Source organism: Saimiri boliviensis, chromosome 1 (assembly GCF_048565385.1).
Source record: "Saimiri boliviensis isolate mSaiBol1 chromosome 1, mSaiBol1.pri, whole genome shotgun sequence".
NCBI lineage: Eukaryota > Metazoa > Chordata > Mammalia > Primates > Cebidae > Saimiri > Saimiri boliviensis.
This window is the reverse complement of record NC_133449.1, coordinates 224,707,121-224,731,313: the sequence shown is the minus strand read 5'-3', so window position 1 is coordinate 224,731,313 and position 24,193 is coordinate 224,707,121. Positions and strand designations below refer to the sequence as shown.

General features: G+C 34.4%; 1 long non-coding RNA gene across 2 annotated transcripts in view; it reads left to right on the top strand.

Annotated features, from left to right (window-relative positions):
* Positions 1–24,193, top strand: part of LOC141580868 (uncharacterized) — a 108,477-nt gene that overhangs the window by 26,269 nt on the left and 58,015 nt on the right. For both annotated transcript variants that reach the window (XR_012513272.1, XR_012513271.1), the window contains exons 2-3: positions 601–676; positions 16,346–16,451. This is a non-coding gene — a long non-coding RNA (uncharacterized LOC141580868). The remainder of the gene's footprint in view (positions 1–600; positions 677–16,345; positions 16,452–24,193) is intronic.

The window sequence follows — 24,193 nt, the reverse complement described above, 5'->3', positions numbered from 1 at the left end:
TTAATATAATTTAGGGTGGTATAATTAACAACAATCTCATCCTATCAATGCAAAAATGAAAACTTCCTTCTCTCTCTGCAATGTTTGTTGTTGTAACACTCTGCTAAGTTTCCTAAATTCCTCCTTGGGTAATTTTCCCATGTTGTCCCAGATTTTCCTATTTATTTCACCTCAGATTAATAGACATTTATTGAGCAGCATCGGGAATACTCAGTTATACAGTTTATGACACTGAGTGGATCAGAGAGAGAACAATTCACACTCATGTGACTTCCCCTAAATCAATTTTTAATAATTGTGTTTTAAAAGTCAAGGCAAAACAAAACATTTATTCACCCTTGAAAAGTACAGGAAAAAGTACACCTTGAACAGCACATACATATTCAATAATTGATTTGAAACCAGATGTCATTCCTTCTGAGTTTGTAGGTCCAACCAGGTCACACTAATATAAGTTCTCAAATATTGCTGGCTTGTTTTTTGCATAATTTGAGGAAATCAAGGTCTGCTTCAAACTCTCTGCCAGTTGTTTCTGGTAGGCCCTAGAAGTTTTCTGGGTGGAATCAGAAAAATATCTGCTCTGGTCTGATTTCTTTGCAGAGCTGTTCTGCCGGGCAGGCCAGTGGCTGGTGTTGGTGACTGCTGTCCCTTCAGTGGCAATGTCGCTCCTCCCATGGTAGGTACCATAACCCCTGAGGTACTAAATTTGAGCAGATGCCAGAAATATAGAGTGGGGGAAAGTGGCCAATTTCTATATCTGAATTGTATGTCAGCACATGGGCCCTGATTCAGCACTGCTTGTGTCAAAGCTTCAAAGTGTCTCTTATGAAACAATTTGTCTTCTGCCCTTATTCCTTTCCCTGTGGTGAGCCAAGCTCAGTCCCTGGGGACTGGCTGAGGGAAGGTATTCTGTTTGTTATCATCTTCCTTCTTCTATGACACATCATCCACATCGCAAACGTTTGAAAGCTTTATTCCCAATGTCCATGTCATCTCAAGAAAATAAAGAAATTCGAACATAATGGTTTCTCAGATTAAATTCTAATGTTTATTAATTGGTTGTTAAATTTGAGGCAGAGAGGATCATCACCTCCTCTTAATTTTCCTAATTCATTGCTTAAGGCCCATTAACTTTTTAAATTTTTATTTTTATTTGCTCTGTCGCCAGGCTGGAGTGAAGTGTTGCAATCTCGGTTCTCTGCAACCTCTGCCTCCCGGGTTCAAGCGATTCTCCTGCCTAAACTTCCCTATTAGCTGGTACTACATGTGCGGGCTACCACACCTGGCTAATTTTTGTATTTTTAGTAGAAACAGGGCTTTACCTCGTTGGCCAGAAGAGTCTCAATGTCTTGAACTTGTGATCCGCCTGCCTCAGCGTCCCAAAGTGCCGCCATCAATTCTTTTTTCAGAACCCCATGAATTATTCAAGTGTCCTCATTTCTTAAACAATTCAAAACTGATCATTCTAATTTCTACAGGTAAACAGAGAAAGCTTTAAAGTCTGATGAGTCCACCCCTTATATTGTTTTAATTCTCAAATATGCTGCAGTTGAGTTTGTGGTTCAGTATAAGTAGACAGGCCTTTGAACACCGTGCTATCATCCTTTGGTCAAGAGACTTCCTCTATCCCATCCAAAGATGTAGCACTTAACTACTCATACCTTTTTATTTCCTGCGAAAAGTCATATACATGGGTATCAGTTGGCTCCAGAAGCATCCCCCACAAAAGCCTACAGGCCATAAATGTACTTCCTATAGATTTCACCCTCTTATCTCCCCTCACCTGTATCATCTAGTGCTTTAAAAAATTTTTATGGTGAACCCTCAGAATCCGAAGGGTTTAATTATGTCTTTTGCTTCCCAGACTTTCTAAAACAGGTTATTTCTTAATGATTTCAAGATAGTTGTTTAACAATTCTCTCCCTAGAAAAGAGGAAATAAAGACATCTTTAACATCTAATTGGGTATTTGCTATCATCTGAATGTGGGTTATTCCTGTAATCTCAGCACTTGGGGGGGCCGAAGGTGGGCGGATCACTTGAGGCCAGGAGTTAGACACCAGTTTGTCCAACATGGTGAAACACCATTTCTATTAAAAATACAAAAATTAGCTATGCGTGGTGTCTACTCGGGAGGTTAAGGCAGAAGAATGGCTTGAATCCAGGAGGTTGTGGTTGCAGTGAGCGGAGATTGTGCCCTTGAACTCCAGCCTGGGCGACAGAGCATGACTGGCCAATAAAATAAAAAAATAAAATAAAATAAAATAAAAATTATCCCAAAAGATATTCCTTTTTTCTTTTTTTACAGTTAACAGGTACATTATTCAAATAACTAAAAATCTTTCAAAAATAACTTGGAAGATTAAAAAATGAAGATTTGTTTAAATAAACTCTAAATATTTCCTGTATTTTTTCTTTAGGTTGCAAGTAGTGTTTTTATTTTCTTTATTTTCTTTCTTATTACACCTCAAAGTATTATATTTCATTTTTTATCTACTTGTATACTTCACTGACATTAGAAAATAAAGGATTATTAGATGGTAATGCCTTTGAAATAACACCACCAATTGGGAAATTTCTGCAGTGACACTGATTTGTGCTTTTAGACTCAATTATATCTCTGAATACCTGGCCTGTTTCTCTTTATAGCAAAGCATCAGAGTTCACCTTTATTATGTCCATTGTAGATACAAAAAAAAAATTGTTCAAAGCATAACCTCAAAGAGTTGTTTGGGAAGAGCACAGAAATACTGGAAAACAGTCAAGGATAAATTTATGGATTCCCTAATTTAAATTAACTTTTAAAGTATAAAATAGGAGTCCTGGATTGCTGTAGTGTTTAAACCCTGGAATGGGTTTAAAAATTATTACCATAATGTAAAATAAGTTGCTCTTCTGTGTACTTATTATGCTTGCATTTTTATCTTACACAAATGGATAAACCTATCTATTTTAAATAATTTCTTACCAGTTGCCTTAGATAAATATTTTCAAATTTTATTAAAATAACCATAATAACACAAAATAGAGGAATTCTAGCAGAAAACACAAAAGGTATAGAACTGACAGTTGCCTATTGGCAGATTTTTGGAGGATATTCCATTAATTACAAGCAGGCTCAGCCTACCATATGTGGGCTTAGTGCAAGAGTGCAAATCGAAACACATGGACTGTGGTAGATTGGTTGTGAAATGGCCCCAGTTTTCCACTTCTTCCAAAATTCTCATCTCTGCAATGCGATTTTGTAACTTCTCTCGTCAAGTGATAGGATTTCCCTGTACACAAATTCAAGCTGACTCTGACTTGTTTTTGCTAATACAATGCAATGTTAATAATACATAGTTCTGAAACTAGGCTTCAAAAGACCTTGCATGTCTCTGTTCTTCAAATGCTGTTACTACCGTGAAACCATGTGGGCTAGCCTCATAGCGTGAAGCTGAATCATAACAGCTGAGACCATTGTAATCTAGCTAGACCCCAGCCAACCAACTAGCTAACCGCCACCAAGAGATCAGCCATGCTTGGCCCATCCCCAAAGAATTTCTTAATGAACCCATAGACTTAGGAGAAGTAGATAAAGGTCAATGTTTAAGCCAATAAGTTTGGGGACATGTGTTATGCTGCAATAACTAATATATAAATATCTAAACATTTAACCATTATTAATCTAGCTAACTGTTAAAGAAAATGTTTTAACTTCTCATCATTATTATAATAATTTCATAACAATGCAGAAGACCATGTTTAAGTTTGATATTCTCAAACTTTTTGTTCCAGGGCATAATTTAGAGGCAAGGGAAGAGCCTGCCTCCTGACCTTAACCCAAGCCAGTGGCCTGCTCCCATCTTTTCTTGCTACTTTCAGCTCTTTTCTTCATGAGAACCCCAGTGCACAAATTCAAGCTCTGCTGACAACTTCCCCCACCTGCGTATAGCTAGGGCCACTGCTCTGTAGACGTATACATGCGCAGGTGTTGTCAATCATTGGAAGGAGACTCCCAGTGAAGAGATCTTACAGGCTCTGCAAAGAGGCTTGGAGCTATTTTGGCAGGGATTTATAAGAATTCAGGTATACTCAGCATGAGAATATGGGAGAGGCACCAGGTCCAGATGGGTACATGCCTTACTCTTGGAGATCTTTTATCTTGTAAAAAGAAAACAGTCAGAAGAGAACCAGTTCAGATGTTTTCTAAATTGCAGAACCCAGATGACAGCTCTCTTAGCCAAGTCTAAGGAGGCTACTAACTACAAGGCCAAGAGAACCACACTGAAAACACAAATTTTGATGCAGTAGAAAATAGAGTAACTTGTATTTGTTTTCTACTGTCTGCTCGTTATTCACAAACACAAAATTTTAACACTTATAAGACAGCTGGACAATCACACTACATTAAATGAATAGAAACTTTTGTATAAATAGATGTAAATGATAGCATCTTTCTTAATTGTGCTATTCAAATATCCTCTATTTTTGCTGATTTATTTTCCTCTTTTTCTGTTTGTCAGAGATTTGGTTAAAAATTTCCATTTCAAGTATAAATTTGTCAGTTTTCTTGTTACTGTCAGGTTTTGTTTTCTATGAGTCTAAGTATTAACTGTTAATGCACTTAGAATTATTATCTTATCTTCCCATGGACTGAGCATTTTATCATAACAAGTATCATTCTTTAACTCTAGAATACTTTTTATTTAAGTCTATTTTGTCTGATTTTCATATAACTATACCTGTTTTCTTTTCGTTTTTGCTTTCTTGGTCAAACACTGTTCATTCTTTCACTTTCATGTTTTCTGTATTCTTTTATTTAAGGTATGGCTCTTCTATTCCACATACACTTGTACTGATTTTGCAATCCTAACAATATATAATATATATGACATTTAGAATTTTTCTACTTACCTTCAATTCAATTAATAATACATTTGTTTTTGAATTTACCTTTTTACTCTTTGTATTTGTCCCATATATAGTACAGTATATTTCTTTTCCTTTATTTTTAAAATTTTATTCTGGATTATTTGTGGATATTTCTTACTTTTTTATTAGCTTATAAGTTACTTATTCTATTACTAATCTTTTAGTCATTACCATGGAAATTGTAATGTGCATATACAAATTGTTTCTTTTCTACTTCTAAATATCGCAAATATCTTACTACTTTATCTTTTGAGATATATTAAATATTTATATTAAACATAAATATATTTAAATTTGACATGTATTTTAAACACTACATGCTGTCATTGCTTTTTTAATACAGCCAATATTCATGTGGATTTATCCTAATATTAACCATTTCTATTGCTCTTTAGTTTTTAATTGTTTGAGTGGAGAACCCTTTCTTTCTGCTTGAAAAAATGTCTTTATCTCAGTTTTTGTATTTATGTAAATGCATTTATTATGATTTCATTATTGAAGAATATATTTGCTGAATTTTGAAATTCAGGCTCAAGTTTTATCCTTTAAAACTCTGAAGATGTCATTCGAGAGTGTTCTGGTATCTTCATTTTTATAGAAATCTATAGTTAGTCTTATTGTTATTATTTTCAAGGTAATTTTTGAAGTAAATCCTCGGTTGCTTTTATAATGTTTTCTTTGTCTTCTGTTTTCATCAATTTTACTATGATGTACCTAAGTTTGGTTTTGTTTTGGGAAAAAAAATCTGCGTGCAGAGATTCAATTGCTGATCGTATCTTTGACAGCTTAGAAACATTTCGGCAGTATCTCTTCAAATATTATTTCTATCAATTTTCTTCTTTTTTTTTCTAACATATTAGGCCTTGCCAGTTTGCCTCTTATATCACTTATCCTGTTTTTTATTATAATTATTCTCCAGGTTTTGACCTGGATATTTTCTGCTATTTTATCTTTACTAACCTCTTTTGCCTCATCAAAATTGCTATTACATTTGTTCATCTAGTACTTGATATCAACTATTATATAGGTTATGGTTCTAGAATTGTCATTAGATTATTTTAAAAATCTAAATATTAATTCCATACTAAAATTATTTCTCTTGTTCTCTATTATTTAAATTATATTATCATGGTTATTTAAACTTCATGTCTGATATCTTCAATGGGCTTGTTTTTATTGTCTGCTTTTTCCTCTTGGTTTTCTGTCTTGTTATCACATCTGTGGTATATCTGGGTAAGTTTTACTTGCATAAAGAATATTGTGTCTAAAAAATTGTTGATACAATTTTAGGTTTTGGTTGATGCTTACTGTCCCCACAAATTATTTTGTTTTGTACAATCACACTGATAGAAAATGATCTTAATTCAATCAGTGTTGAACTAATTAAAAACAACAACAACAACAACAGGGTTACAGTCTTTGTGAAGATGAGCCTATAATTGAGTTTTTCCTATTTCTGGATCTTATTCCTATGGAGATATAACAAGTTTTGTGAGAGACTAATAGATTTCTATATTCCATTACTTGTAGGAGATAGCCCTTTAAGTTTCCTAATTTGAAACTTGGAGAATTTTCCAAAGTTTTTCTTTTTTGCCAGGTTCTGAATTCTAATTTTTGTTTCCCAGCCCCATTCAACTCTTAATATTTCTGCTCAACTCCTTAACCTCTTCCACAGGTATGAAAAATTGACAAATGTGTCCAGGCCACAGAGGAAGTGAGAAACAAGTACACAAAATATTGGGTTTCTATTATTGTAGTTTTCTTTTCCCTTGGACCTTGATTCCTCAAATTTAGCTACAACTGTCTCTCTAATGTTCACAAATTAATGTTTCTTATATATTTTCAAGCTCTATTTTTTTTATTTTGCAGAAGAATTAGGCCGATTTAAGCAAAGTCCCCATATTTCCCCTTTTATAATTTTTTGGCAAATATTTTCTCTTTACATTTCCCCTGTTATATGTTTTGGCAAATATTGTTAATTACATATAATTTGAAGAGTTATTGTGATACATAAAATCGTCATGAAAATTAGAATATGATACATTTGCACTTTACTTCTGTTAACGTAGTATTTTCGTGCATAGAAAAGGTTTTAATTTGTTTTACATTTACACTAATTAGTTAATCTAGCAATTCCAATCTGTGAATCTTATTTTAGCTACTAAATATACATTCAGCATTATCATATTGGGTGCTAATAGTAAAGAGAATATGCATTTTAGTTTATGGTCTTTTTTTCCTCCAATTTCATTCATGGCCTCAACTTTGCTTTTTTTCATTATCTTCTTAAACTTTAGGATTAATAGGTAATAAATTGCCATTCATTGTTCAATCATTATAATTATCCTTTTTCCAGTTACATATTCCAATACTATTCTCAATGTATTTTTCAAGCTGTATATGAGAACACTATTTCTATGTTTTCCTATAAATTGATGTAACCTGATTTGTTGTCTGACACATAATACTTTGCTACTCTTCATCTATACTTTAAATTTTAAGTTCCCCAACCAATGAAAAGATACAAGTAACACCCTAGAAATCATGATCTCCTAGGGTCATTCAGTAAGTAAGGTAATAATTTAGTTTTGAAAATATGGGCTTTAAGGTTAAAACTCTAAAGACCAATACAGGCAATTATCTTGTAAAAAAATTTTAAAAAGATGTAATAAAACATGGTGAAATATAGTTTTGTCATATATAACAGAAGTGAAAAAGTTATGGAATATTTAATACATATAAAAACTAAATGATTTTCAGGGAGGTACAGGTCCAAACAGATATGTTTTGTGATACTATTATGAATTTGACCAGGAAAACCTACAGGAGCAAGATATTTTCAAATAGAATTTATCAGAGTTATTTACATGTTTGACTTTCAGGATTTCAATTATTAAATTTACTTCAATTTTCAAAATATATAAGAGCACTTTTAAATAATACAGGAAAAGTGTAGCTAGAATACATAATATCTTTGATTATATTATTTCTAAATAGGCTATACGTAATAATTTTTAGATTATTTTTGCAGATAATTTTTAGAGGTTTTTTTCCAAATAGTTTTGTCAGTTTTAAAAGTTTATTATAAAAATGGTGAGATTTGTTATACAGCAAATTGAGTTGTAGTATTAGTGGGATTGAAAACACTATATTAATTTTTATTTAATATTTCTATGTCTTAAGTAGTAATTCAGTTATAAAAGTAAACCAAAACAACTCCTTTTAATTATTCCTCATTGGGTAAAAATGCTGAAATATGGAGTAGCACTGGAAAATTTATTAAGTTAGAAACAAACATGTACTTAAAGCAAAAAATATATGCTTGAGATGATATTATAAGAAATTTTATTATTTGTGTATAAATCCTTCTTTGAGCCCTCACCTGCTGCATCATTTGCCATTAGCAAGTAGGTTTAATAAATCAATTCATACATAGCTGTCTAAACTTCCCTTGACTCTGTTTCCAAAGTATATCACTTTAAGCATTTCTGACATTGAGCAAAGTGAAATAAGTATGCAGTTTAATGACACTGCAATTTGTTTCAGAAATCCTTTTCAAACAAAAATATGACACAGTGTATGATGGGTAAATTATTTATCCTGTCTAAATGTTCTAATTTTATACTAAAAACTTTATGATATCTGTTATCAGCATTTTAATGAGTAGGAACATAAAGGAAAACATAAATTCTTTTTTTAATGAACGTCAATATAAATCTTTGAATACTGTCATTCTGACTTGTTTTTTGTATTGTACCTTAGACTCTATTCTAATTTTAAAATTGTTTTAAATTGAAATGCAGATTGACTATCATTATATTAAACTCCTCAAAGTGATGTTTACTTTTTTTCCCTCTAATGTGCTCTGTCCAATTGCATTTATATTATTTAAACCAATTATTGATTGTGGCTAAGCATATTATGTTTCCTTTTGAGAGCTATACAGCAAAAAGATTGTGTATAACCTAAAATACCTCAAAGAAGAAAAAAATTGAGAGGATGAAAGTCTAGAAACTATTTTATAGTAAGTCTCATAAACAGAGCTGCCTAGCATGGAAAAGAAATATTCAAGAATACCATACAGGGTACCATTATATCCCTTCTGCATGGCTCCATTAATAAAGTGTAGAATAATCGAATGCTTACCATGGAGAAACAGAGTTAAATCCACATGAGAAAATGTATTTATAAAAATCAGAGTTGTATACTTTATATAAAGATGAAATAAGTCTTTGAGAATTTCAGCAACACATTTGTGAGGGACTTGAGAGTGGACATAAGAAAAACATGTATTGGCCTTGAAAGTCTATGTCAACAATTATAATCAGTTATTGAAAATGATGAGATAATCTATGAACTCTTCTATATAGCATATATAGAATTTTAACCTCTATTAAGGCTTTACATTTATTTAAATCATACATTGATGATGGGAGAAGTATAGGGTTTTAAGATGTTTTGTAACACTAGTAAATTTTAAAGTGAGCTACCTCTCTGACAAGGGATTAATAAACAGAATATATAAGGAGGTCAAAGAACTCTATAGGAAAAGAAATATAATAATCCAATCAAAAAATGGGCAAAGGATTTGGATAGGTTTTTCTCAAAAGAAGACATACAAATGGCAAACGGTCATATGAAAAGGTACCCAATGTCATTGATCATCAGAGAAATGCAAATCAAAACTGCAGTGAGATACCATCTTACCCAAATTAAAATGGCTTATATCCAAAAGAGACAATAACAAATGCTGCTGAGGATGTAGAGAAAAGGAAACACTGTACACTGTTGTTGGGAATGTACATTAGTACAACCACTATGGACAACAGTTGGGAGGTTCCTCAAAACCTAAAACTTGAGCTATCATATGATCCAGCCATCCCACTGCTGGGCATATATTGTAAAGAAAAGAAATCAGCATATCAAAGAGATATCTGCACTCTTATATTGGTTGCAGTACGGTTTACAATACCTAGGACTTGGAAGCAACCTACGTGTTCATCCACAGATGAATAGATAAAGAAAATGTGTTACATATATACAACAGAGTACTATTCAGACATAAAAAAGAATGAGATCTAGTCATTTCCAACAACATGGATAGAACTGAAGATCGTTATATTAATTAAAATAAGCCAGGCACAGAAAGACAAGCATTTCATGTTCTCACTTATCTGTAGGATCTAAAAATTAAAACAATTGACATTATGGACAGAGAGAGTAGAAGGATGGTTACCATAGGATGGGAAGGGTTATGGGGTGAAGGGGAAGGTGTGGATGGTGAATGGGTACCAACAATTTAGAAAGAATGAGTAAGAACCTACTATTTGACAGCACAATATGGTTAACTATAGTCAATAATATCTTAATTGTATATTTTAAAATAACTTAAAGATTGTAATTAGATTATTTGTAACTGAAAGGCTAAATGCTTGAAGGAATCTATACCCCATTCTCCATGATGTGCTTATTTCAGATTTCATGCCTGTATCAAATAATCTCATGTACCCCGTAAATATATATATTGTGTATGCTCAAATTTTTTTTTAAATTTAAAATTTTAAAAGTTTATCTAATCCAACTATTTATTTAATAGATAAGGAAATAAAAGCCAACATATATGAAATGACAACCTGCTAAAATTTTTATGTAGTTAGAATGAAAAAAAAAATCTTTTTTTTTAAATGATACTTTAAGTTTTGGGGTACATGTGCAGAATGTGCAGGTTTGTTAAATAGGTATACATGTGTCATGATGGTTTGCTGCATGCATCACCCTGTCATCTATATTAGGAATTTTTCCTAATGCTATCCCTCCCCTAGACTCCCACCCCACAACAGGCCCCAGTGTGGGATGTTCCTCTCCCTGTGTCCATGTGTTCTTGTTGTTCAACAGCCAATTATGAGTGAGAACATGTGGTGTTTGGTTTTCTGTTCTTGTGTCAGTTTGCTGAGAATGATGGTTTCCAGCTTTATCCATGTCCCTGCAAAAGACATGAACTCATCATTTTTTATGGCTGCAAGGTATTTCATGGTGTTTATGTGCCACATTTTCTTTATCTAGTCTACCATTGATGTGCATTTGGGTTGGTTCCAAGTCTTGGCTATTGTGAACAGTGCCACAATAAACATATATGTGCATGTGTTTTTACAATAAAATGATTTGTAACCCTTTGGGTACATATCCAGTAATGAGATTGCTGGGTCAAATGGTATTTCTATTTCTAGATCCTTGAGTAGTTGTCACACTGTCTTTCAGAATGGTTGAACTAATTTACATTCCCATCAACAATGTAAAAGAGTTCCTATCTCTCCAGCATCTGTTGTCTCCTGACTTTTTAATGATTACAATTCTAACAGGCTAGATATGGTATTTCAATGTGGTTTCAGTTGCATGTCCCTAATGACCAGTGATGATGAGCTTTTTTTCATGTTTGCTGGCTACATAAATGTCTCCTTTTGAGAAGTGTCTATTCATATCCTTTGCCCACTTTTTGGGTTATTTGCTTTTTTTCCTGTAAATTTGTTTAAGTTCTTTAAAGATTCTGGATATTAGCCCTTTGTCAGATGGATAGACTTCAAAAATTTTCTCCCATCCTATAAGTTGCCTGTTCACTCTGATGATAGTTTCTTTTTCTGTGCAGAACCTCTTAAGTTTAATTAGATCCCATTTGTCTATTTTGGCTTTTGTGGCCATTGCTTTTAGTGTTTGAGTCACGAAGTCCTTACCTATACCTATGTCCTGAATGGTATTGCCTAGGTTTTCTTCTAGGGTCTGGGATGCAAGACTGGCTCAACATACACAAGTCCATAAACATAATCCATCACATAAACAGAACCAAAGAAAAAAAACACATGATTATCTCAATAGATGCAGAGAAGGCCTTTGACAAAATTCAACAGCCCTTTATGCTAAAAACTTTCAATAAACTAGATATTGATGGAACATATCTCAAAATGATATGAGCTAGTTATGACAAACTCACAGCCAATATCTTACTCAATGGGCAAAAACTGGAAGCATTCCCTTTGAAAATAGGCACAAGACAAGGATGTCCTCTCTCACCACTCCTATTCAACATACTATTGGTAGTTCTGGCTAGGGCAATCAGGCAAGAAAAAGAAATAAAGGGTATTCAGTTAGGAAAAGAGTAAGCCAGATTGTCTCTATTTGCAGATGACATAATTGTATATTTAGAAGACCCCATCATCTCAGCCCAAAATCTCCTTAAGCTGATAAGCAACTTCAGCAAAATCTCAGGATACAAAATCAATGTGCAGAAATCACAAGCATTCCTATACACCAATAACAGACAAACAGAGGGTCAAATCATGAGGGAACTCCTATTCACAATTGCTACAAAGAGAATAAAATACCTAGGAATATAACTAAGAAGAGATGTCAAGGACCTCTTAAAGGAGAACAAACCACTGCTCAAGGAAATAAGAGAGGACACAAGCAGATGGAAAAACATTCCATGCTCACGGTTAGAAAGAATCAATATCACGAGAATGGCCATACTTCCCAGAGCAATTTATAGTTTCAATGTATTCCCATCAAGCTACCTTTGACTTTCTTCACAGTATTAAAGCCACCTTAAACTTATATGGAACTGAAAAAGAGCCTGCATAGCCAAGACAATCCTAAGCACAAAACAAACAAACAAAAAAAGCTGGAGTCATTATCCTACCTGACTTCAAACTATACCACAAGGCTACAGTTATCAAAAGAGCATGGTACTAGTACCAAAAACAGAGATATGGACCAATGGAACAGAACAGAGGCCTCAGAAATAATGCCACACATTTACAACCATCTGATTTTTGACAAACCTGACAAAAACTAGCAATGAGGAATGGTTTCCCTGTTTAATAAGTGGTGTTGGGAAAACTGGCTAGCCATATGCAGAAAGCTGAAATTGGATCCTTTCATTACACCTTATACAAAAATTAATTGCAGATGGATAAAAGATTTAAGCATAAGACCTAACATCGTAAAAATACATCTTTATCTATAGACAATGGTACTCTAGCTGGGTGATTAAGAGCTTTGGAATTGGTGTGAAAGATGACACACTATGCCACATACAAGATTTGAGACTTTTGGGAAATTATTTAACTTTTTTAATCTTTAGAAATACTAAATGCTAAAAGAGAATAAAATAAACTAATTATCTGTAAAGTAATATATTTGGAAATATGTTCTAAAAACTCAGGAGAGGCTATAAATTGATTGAATCATATTTGATATGGAACTAACTAAAATTATATTTCAGATAGACTTTGCCAGACTAGATTAACTCTATGAGTCTTAAATTTGTTAGAGCAAATTTCAGATATTATTTTTCGGTTAATTGTAAATATTACTAAGACATGGATTTGGGATCAACTGTAAATAATGATTTGTTTTTAAAATAATGATCGAAACATTTCTGTATATCAGTCCAGCACACGATTAATTCTAATATAATATCAATATTTTTGAATTCTTCTGGACTCATTAACTTTTCAAGCAGGTCTATTTCTTACAGCTATTCCCAGAAGACTACTCAGAATTTCTCCATGATATGAATGTACTATGATTTGGTTATGTTTTAGTGCTTGAGTGAGTTATGTTATTGTGTGCCTGTAGAAAAAAAAAAACGTGCACCAGACTTTCCTAACACAACCATGCCGGTGTAACTCCTAAAGCACTCCTAAACATACTCTTTGTTCTATCAATTTATTATAAATATTTATTCCTCTCAAAAGCATTTTTCATTTTTAATAGAACAAATAAAAACATTATTGTACTTTTCAAAAATATTTCTAACCTTGAAAAGGACGTTTTCCTTGCCACTAAAAACTGCCTTTGAACATTATTCAATATTGTCGGTGTGCCAGCATAAGAAACTTGATATTTCTTTAATTCATTTGATTTGCCTTTACTTTTGCTAATGAAATAAATAACTTTGTGAAAATGAAAATCATCATAATAAGAACTATTTTCAGAAAAGGAAAGGTTATATTTTCAAAAACATTAAAGAGATATATTCATCACACAGTGATTTAAATAACAAAGTAGCTACTTATTTAGCCGAGCATCTTTTAAAGATTTATATCGAGATATAAATATCCATCCTGACTTTCTGCAGTAGACAAAGGCATGTATCTTATTGACATATGAAACGGGTGCAAGTGTTCTGGATGAAAATGGATTAACCTAAAACAAAATAGTAAACACCTCAGTTACACAGCCATTCATCAACTGAACTTGAAATAAAATTTCAAAGAGACTTTAAATAACTTTGCTTATGAAAATTGAAGTACAAATCTTTAGTTGCATATGAAGAGCTTAAGAATTCATGTAGGTTGCAATTAATACATTCTATCCTATTTAGTTGATGATAGTCACACACTACTGTTGTCTGATTTGTGTGACCCCAGATACTTGTCAGCAGTTTCTTCTTATGGCATCATAAAATAGAACCTGGTGTTTGACATTGATGAAATTTATTTAAAATAGTGTTTATTGTATTATACGGTTATATTCCCTAGACACTGTCACATTGAATCATTGTACTATTATTTTATAATTAATCAGTTTATTCCTTTTGACATGTAATGCATGAATAACCAATATTAATCAACCTATACATATTTCATTAAATTTTTAATACCTGCAACCCATGTCAAAAAGCTAAGGTAAATGTAGAAGTTAATTGCTATTAGTTTGTAAATAGGAGCTGTTGCTTCGATAGCACTAAGAAAACAGAATGGAATCACAGAGATCACATATATAGTAGAATCTATGGCAAAAAAAGATAATAAGCCTTTCAGAGTTTTCTTGTAGAGGCTTTATACATGCAGGATTTGATAGCCAGTTGGAAATACAACTTCAAATGCAAGGTGTCTCCCTTATATAACGTTAGAGGAAAAGGCTGACAGAGAGGTTTATATTGTTTTTACAATATTCTATTGTTTTTTCCTAAAAATCATTTTTAAAGTGTGAAATCAATCCATTTCTAGTTTAGATTAATGCAGAAGCCAAGAAACCTTGAACTTGGCCTTGAATTTCCAACTGAGGAAAATGCCAAAGTGTCTTGTGATTTAACTGACACTTGCTCAGTCTTTCACTGTCTTATCTAACACTGAGTTGTTCTTACAAACGTTTGTGATGTAGGATATTTAACAAGAGTGGAAATGTAAGGTCTAAAGATGTTGTGGCAGTGAATTCTAACAAGGAGTTTTATGGCTGTCTTTCCTTACCTTTAGTTTCCCCTGACAATCATTCTTTCTGGTACTAATTTTTAGTATTCATCTAAAGTTCCCTCCACTTGATGTCAAATTGTCTTGAGGATTGAAAAGATTTTGCTCTTAGAGAAGATTGTATTGAAATTGATTTCATTTTAACTTAGGTTCGATTTTGCCATTGTTGGATTTGGGCTTGAATGGACTTTATAAACACTGAACAGATACCTTCTTATATAAGACTAACCTGATTTACTTGATCTTTCAGCAAAGTGTTGCACAGATTGAAACTCACTCATATGTAATAAACTTGAATTTTGAGTTGGCTATTCCAGTGCTGTTTCCTGGTACAAATTGTTAGAAAGTTGCTCTTTTTATGCCAATTATAGTCACATGCCTGTAATTGAACTGTCTTTTATTTATTATTTTACCAATAAGTAAAACTATTCAAAATAGGGACTGAACAGCTATGAAATAAATATTTATTTTTTAGTTATGGAATCATTCTTGAAAAACAAAAAGAGCTTTATCCGTAAATGAAAACTCAGAAGTATCAGAGAAAAAAACAAAAACCACTCAGGGAAGTAAGGCTTTGCAAGTAAATGGAGAGAAAAATTTCAGCCTTTATTTTTGCTTTCTGTGGGGTTAAGAGTCTTCGTTCATTTTAATGAGAAGAAATTTTTTCCAATTAAAAACTCTTGGGCTTTCCCATACTGGCTAACAAGGTGAAACCCCGACTCTACTAAAAATACAAAAAATTAGCCGGGTGTGATGGCATGCACCTGTAGTTCCAGCTACTTGGGACGCTGAGGTGGGAGAATGGCTTGAACCCAGGAGGTGGAGGTTGCAGCTGCACACACACACACACACACACACACACACAGCTCTTGGATTTTCTATTTTTATTTAAGCACCTAAAAACTGAAAACCTATAGTGTTTATGAATTCCTATTAGTTCTCCTCACTATATTTGAGGATTTTCTAAACTTAAGCAATTATGGTACAGATGTAAGTACCTTTTAATTATGCAGTAGTAAGCTCTATGGATGTCATGGTCCTATAATGTTAAGTGGCTTTATCTTACTTCTTTATAATAGAGTATGTAGAGCTGTAATTTATAGTTATTTATCCAAATGTTTTTGTAATGAAATGCTAACATGTAGAAAGTTTTAATATAGAAAGGCACTCTTTTTTCTGTTTCAGATGAATTAGAAGAATTGTGATATTAGGTACTATCTGCCTTTAAGAAAATAGAAATAGCTGGGCTCCGTGATTCACATCTCTAATATCAGCACTTCGGGATGTCAAGGTGGGTGAATCGCCTGAGGTCAGGAGATTGATACCAGCCCGCCCAACACAGTGAAACCCCATCTCTACTGAAAATACAAAAATTAGCTGGGTGTGGTGGCACATGCCTGTAATCTCAGCTACTCTGATACTGAGGCAAGAGAATCACTTGAACCCAGGAGACTGAGGTTGCAGTGAGCCAAGGTCCTGCCATTTCACTCCAACCTGGATGACAGAGCGAGACTCTGTTTCAAAAAAAATAAAATAAAATAAAAATAAGAAAAAGAAAATAGAAGCTAGGACCAGGCATGGTGCTCATGCCTATAATCCTAGTGCTTTGGGAGGTCAAGGTGAGAGAATCGTTTGAGGGCAGGAATTCTGACCAGCCTGGACAATGTAGTGAGACTCCATCTCTACAAAAAAAAAAAAAAAAAAAAAAAAAAAAGGAGCTGGTCGTAGTAGTAACATGTATCTTTAGTCCTAGCTACTCGAGAAGCTGAAATGGGAGCATTGCTTGAGCCCAGGTGTTTGAGGCTGCAATGAGCTATGATTGATTGCACCACTACAGTCCAGCCTAGGTGACAGTGCTGCTGAAAGAGAAAAGCAAAGCCAAGCAAGCAAGCAGGAAAGAAGGAGAGAGAGAGAGAGAGAGAGAGAGAGAGAGAGAGAGAAGAAAGCAAGCAAGCAAGCATGCAAAGAAAGGAGTGAGGGAGGAAGGAAAGAAGGAAGAAAGGAAGAAAGGGAGGGAGGGAGGGAGGAAGAGAAAGCTAATTTTGTGTTTATCTATGGAAACAATCGCCATTTAAATATATTTTGACAAAACAGTAGGCATGAATTGTTGATTGGAGGGAAGTGATTTACAAAAGAGAAAAGAAGGAAAATGCCCCATTGGCAAGGATTTCCTAAAGATTTGTAGGACTTTAGAAGAAGGAACAGAAAGAGCAAAGAACATTATCAGGGCTTTGGGGCTGATCCCAAGTAAGTTGCTGAGAGAGGGAGTCACTTTGCAAATGAATGCTTAGTGGTTGAATCTATCAAAAGACAGTGGTGAAACCATTATGTGAAGGGACCAAATTATCCCTGTAGGGAACCCCCAGTCAAGATATATGGCCACTCTAATTATTACTCTGAGACCCAGACTTCATTTGAATGATTTGCCAGTTGTTGGTCTATAAGAACTGCAACTGTCTTTCTAGTAGTAGCATGTAAAAATTATACTTCATCAGAAGCTAGCATTTTTTCTGGTCAAGCAACAAATGCTGAACATATTTTTACTATATCTGCATCTATCATATGTTAAAGAAGCAAAAAAAAAAAAAAAAGCCACTCAGTTTGTGGTAATTTTCTGTGGCAGTTCCAGAAAACTAACACAATGGCTTGCAAATATTCTCTCATGAGTCACTGCATCAAATTAGCTCACTTCGTGGATTTTCTTGCGTGTGTGTGTGTGTGTGTGTGTGTGTGTGTGTGTGTGTTTAATAGGGCTACATTCAGATTAGTTGGACTTTTTAAAAATTTAAAAAAATTTTATTTTTATGACTACATAACAGTTGTACATGTTTATGGAGCACATGTGACATTTTGATACAAGCATACAACGTGTAATGATCAAATAATGGTAATTTGGATATTAATCACCTCAAACACCATTTCTTTGTGTTAGAAGAAGTCTAATTCCCTCTCTCCTCTAGTTATTTTGAAATATCAATAAATTATTGTTAACTATAGCCACCCTGTTGTACTGCCAAACCCTACATCTTGTTTTTTCTATGTAATTGCATTTTTGTACCCATTAACCAACCTCTCTTTATATCCCCTCCTGATATGGTTTATCTCTGTGTCCCCACCCAAATCTCATGTTGAATTGTAATCCCCAGTGTTGGGGGAGGGACCTCGTGGGAGGTGATTATATCTTGAGGGTAGATTTCCCCCTTGCTGTTCTCATGATAGTGAGTGAGTTCTCTTGAGATCTGGTGGTTTGAAACTGTGTAGCACTTTCCTCCTTTACTGGCTGACCATGTGCTTTCTTCTCCTTCACCTTCTGCCATCATTGTAAGTTTCCTGAGGCCTCCACAGGCATCCTTCCTAACAGTCTGCAGAATCTTGAGCCGATTAAACCTCTTTTCTTTATAAATTATCCAGTCTTAGGTAGTTCTTTATTGCAATGTGAGAACCGACTAACACATCTCTTCACTCCCCTTCTCAGCCTCTGTTAACCATCATTCTATTCTCTCACCCCATGAGATCAATTTTATTTTGCTCTTACATATGAGTGAGAAACTGCAATATTTGTCTTTCTGAGCCTTGCTTATTTACTTAACATAATGCTTTCCAGTCCATTCCCATGGTTGCCAATGACAGAATCTCATCTTTTTTTCCTGGCTAAATAGTATTCCATTGTGTATGTGTGCCACATTTTCTTTATTCAGTCATCCTTGATAGACCCTTAGATTGATCCTAGATCTTCGTTATTGTGAATAATGCTGCAATAAATATGAGAGAGCAGCTATCTCTGTGATACACTAATTCTCTTTCTTTTGGATGTATACCTAGCAATGGGATTGTTAGATCATATAGGAGTTATGTTTTTAGTTTTTTTTTGAAGAAACTTCATACTGTTTTCCATAGTGATTGTACTATTTTACATTCCCACTAATATAGTAAGAGCTTTCCCCTTTCATGGCATCCTTGTGTTGGGCTCTATTTAACCAAAGTATGGACTGGACTGAACTCTAGGACAGCTGGCAAACATGGCTGATCATTGATGCTGGCTATTGGCTGGGAACTCAGCTATAGCTACAGGCTGGAGCCTTTCCAACTGGCTTGGATATATTACAGTGTGGAAGCTGAATTCCAGGAGGGAAAATCCTAAGAGGATCCTGAGAGTAAGCATTTCAAAAGGCCTGAGCCGATGCCAGAGTGCTTCTTATGACTTAGGCTGAGAAGTCCCGTATACAATTTCTATTTTACTGTATTGGCCAGGAAGAGCAATAGCAGATCCAACTAAAATATAAGTGAATTAGTCTCTACTGCTCAATAGGATAAGAAAAAGTATTTGTGGACAGCTTCAATCTATTATACTAGGTTACATTTTTTAATTTAAAAAATTTCTTAACAATATTGACTAATTTCAAATATCTGAGCCTAGTCAGTTTCTTTAAAAATAGTCCACACCAGAAAACCTGTTCAAGGAATGTGGCTCCTTGACTTTCTTTTTTATAGAAGCACTATGCTAAAACGTTCCTTCAAACCCTGACACACAGTCTTCAGTTCTTCCCTTCTGCCAAATTCCTATTTAAACATTAGTACATAGTTGGTGTCCCTCCTCTTCCATTAATCTTTTTCTTTTATCTTAATTTTTAAATATTCTACATTACGTTTATCTCTTTTCTGAATTCTTATTACAATTTTATTCTTGTCCATCCACATCTTCAATGTGTGTGTGTGTGTGTGTGTGTGTGTGTGTGTGTGTGTATGCACGTGCTGGTAAGGGTATCCCATGAGACTAAGAATGAGTTTAGACGTGGTGACTAGCTGAGGAGATGGCTTCACTGCAGCAGCTGGCATCAGCCTTCTCCTCAGTCATGATTTCTTCTGACTCTGTAAATGCAGTAACACACTATGTGAATCTCCATCTATCTTACTCCTAGGCACAACTTAACCCATAGCTATACATGCTTCCAGGCTAACATGCCCTAATTGTCACATTAATCGTATTGCCTATTGATGGAATTACACTGGAAGTACACTTATCTTATGGTTTATAGTTATGCATTACAACCTAGTCTCTCCCACTCTGCTTTACCATTAGATGCTGATATTCAATAGCAGCAGTTGTATATCACTGCTATCCTCCAAAGGACAGCTTCTACTGAGCACCTGGATGCTGGTGCCACCATCATTAATGTGGTTCTCATTTCCTCAGTGAAGGCTGTGTCCTCTAGGAACTCCTAAAGAACATAGTGAAGTCATGGCTTCCCAGGCCATACACAATTTGATTCTAACGTTCCCATGACCTAGACTCTTCTAATGAGGAAGGAAAACATAATGTAAAAAAGGTGAAAATTATAGGGTGATTAAACTATAAAGTGAGCAAAATTATGTAATATATAGGTGTACTCTAAGAGCAAGTTTAGTTTTGGATGATCAGGTAAGGACCTCTGATGAAATATTTAATCTGAGAACTGAATGAAATAAAAGGATCAATTATTTAGTCAATACAGTTTTAAGAAGAAAATTTTAAAAACTATATTCAGCTCAGATCTCTTTCTTAATCTTCAAATTTTATGTTTCAATTTCTTCTAAATTTTTCTACAATGACCTCAAAGTAGCCAAACTTAATTGTAGTTATGAAAACAATCTGAATGCATAGTACCTTCTTCCCCCACCTATCACATTGTTAACAGTATTGGTTTGCTGTGTCACAATAAATTACCACAAACTGGTGTCTTAAACCAAAAGACAATTATTCTGTAATAGTTGTGGAGGTTGAAATCAAGGTATTGCCAGGGTGTTGGTTCCTTCTGGAGACTCTGACAGTGAATGTTTTTCACGCTTCTCTCCTAGTTTCTAGTGGCTGCCAGCAATCCTTGCTATTTTTTGGCTCGTAGCTGCATCATCCCAACTCTGCCCCCATCTTCTCCCTGTCCTCTGTGTATCTTTGTATATCCCCTCTTATTCTTCAAAGGTACCAGCTACGAGATGTCAGGTCCATACTATTGCGGTATGACATCTTCCTCCCTTGCTTACATCTGAAGACCTTATTTCCAAATAAGGATACATTCACAGATTTCAGAGATTAGGACTTGAACTTCTGGGGACACACGAGTCAGCCCACTACACTTGCAATGTTGTATTCCCAGTGTTCATGCTGGGACACTCATCCTAGCCCAGCGCTCTCCACATCCAGTTGCAAAGTATTGTTAATTCAGCATTTTTAGCATTTCTTGAATGTATCTAATTCCATTCACATCCTGTTATATTCCTTTAATTTACACACTCATTATCTTTAGAGCCTTCTAAAAGGGCCTTAAAACATGTCTCTCTGCTTCTAATATTACCTTCTCCCATATATCCACTATTTTTTTTTCTAAATACATTTTATAGCCAGAGCACTTTAAAATCCAAATAAATAAAATTTACTTGTATCATTTCAAATCCCTCCTACAAACCATTTAAGGACTCCCCCTTGACATCAGTTAAAAAGTATAAGTAAGTAAAACAAATAAGCAAAAACGAAACCAGAAACTTTTTAACATAAGATTTTAAATGTTTTCAGTCCACGATTAAAAACGCTGCTTTTGAACTGAGGAAGACCGTCATTCAAATCCACTTCTTATGCACACTATCGGTTGTTGCTACTTTCTGATTTTCATTTTTCTAACTTGTTAAATGGGACTAACATAATTGATTAAGTTGAGTTATAGGATTATTATGAAGAATAAGTGCTAAGCACAATTCCTGGCAAATAGTGGACGTTCCAGTGGACAGAATGACTTCCTGCTATCTTTCCAGGTCTTTCTCTAACCTTATTTTATACCCGTCTCTCATTTCTGTCTTTGTATGGTTGGCTTCTTTTGCAGAATGTCTTGCATTTCCTACATTATGATCTTTACTCTTTTACTTCTTGGCTTTTACTCCTAACTTGAAAAGCTGTTTAATTCCCTATCTTTAACATGTTTGTTTCTTCATGCATTTTAAATACTGTTGACACAGGCAGCATCTATACCAGGAACCTGAGTTTGACTTTTCAGTCTTAATTCGGGTCTCCCCTTTGTGCTCACTCCTGTCCCAGCATTTACCAAGGTCAAGTGTAGCTATCATTCTCTATTTCTCTCTGCTTCAATATGCTATCAGCTCTTTGTAAGGAGGGACCACATCTTATGCTTCTCATTATTGCCAGAACTGGTCCTAGTGCTCCACGTATTAGAAATGAAAGAATGTTTTTTCAGAGTATCTAATGCTATCCCTGGGATGAGAACAAATTTATATTTTAGAATTACACTATAGGAGAACATTTATTGAGTTCCCTTCTTTTTTTTTTCTGCATCTTCAATTTTAAAATAGGGCTCGCTATTCATAAAAAATAGTGAACGTTCAATAAATACTTGTTGATTTTGAATGGGCGAAATAACTGATGCACTATTTATTAGCAAAAATTGAAAAGTATTTACCAGAAAATTTCACTCTGGCTCTAAACAGTAAGCAAGTGTAGTCCAAACCCAGGAAAAAAAGATGCATAGTTATTTTGACAAATAATGTCTATTACCTGGCATAGTGTAAAAACACTTGTTTGACGGCCAGGAAACGTTGCTTCTAATCTCTCTGAGTGGCTATATAGTTAAACACTTGGAATAAATTACTTCATTTTTGCTAGGCCTCAGTTTCCTCTATTGAGATTACCATGTGTCACCATTACCTTGGATTACCATGTCTAAGGCCTTTTCTATGTCTAGTTTTTTAAAGTTTTAGATAAGTCATATGTAGGTAATCTAAGACCTCATGACATTTACTGTGAGGGGAATTTACCTATACAACCCTTGTATTAGAAATAAATCTTGGCCGGGTACAGTGGTTCACACCTGTAATCCCAGTACTTTGGGAGGCCCAGGTGGGTGGATCACCTGAGGTCAGGAGTTAGAGACCAGCCTGGCCAACCTGGTGAAAACCCGTCTCTACTAAAAATACAAAAATTAGCTGGGCATGGTGACACGTGTCTGTAATTTCAGCTACTCAGGAGGCTAAGGCAGGAGAACCACTTGAACCCGGGAGGCAGAGTTTGCAGTGAACCAAAATCGCACTACTGCACTCCAGCCTGGGTGACAGAGCAAGTCTCCATCTAATAATAATAATAATAATAATAATAATAATAATAATAAGTAAAAAATAAAATTAAAAACCAACTTTCCCTGACAATTTTCAATAGAAATACTCAGTTTCCTAATTAGAGAGATATTTGTCAACTGGAATGATAGAGTGTCCTGCACATTTCCTTGTTTGTTCCTTAATATAAACTTACAGTGCTAGGTTAACTTCTTACAGTTAAAAATAAAAATCAAATATACTAGTAAAAATTGTGTTATTATTTAAAATATTAACATTTCAACGCTGGAAAAGATGTGAAGGCAATTAGTTAAATCCTCATGTTTTGTGGGTAGCAGAATGGAGGCATAGAGGCTATATCTGACTGTTCAAAGTAACTATAGGGTTGTTTAAGGGCAGCCAAGTGAGATTCCACTCCTTCCAATTATTTCAAGGGTGTTCTTTCTAGTTCAGTAGGCTTATCTTATCTTCAGTACATTAATTGATAATCAGATTGAAGTGAGAAAGTAGAAGCAATCAGAATCAAACACCCACAAGCACCTAGTACATCTACCCAATTACCAGCATCTGTACCGAGATATTTCTGTCTTTTCTCCTGTTACAATGGATGGACTCTCCGTGCCCCACTAAGGTCAACTCCTTCACTTGTGCATAAGATCCTGTTCCCTCTAGCCTAATCAAGGATATTATTTCAGCTTTTCTGCCCTCTTCACACAGTAGAAGATCATTCCCATTAGCAGACAAACATGCTGTTATTTTTCTCATTTAAAAACAACTGATTATGGAGGTGGCGGTCGCTGAGAAAATTTAGTAAAAATCAAATAAGAACAACTTGTTTTCACCTCACTGGTTTATATGCCCTCTACAATTCCTTTACAGTAAATTTTCTCTAAAAAAATTGTCTCCGAATTCCTCTGCCTTCAATTTCTTTTCTTCTTTGCT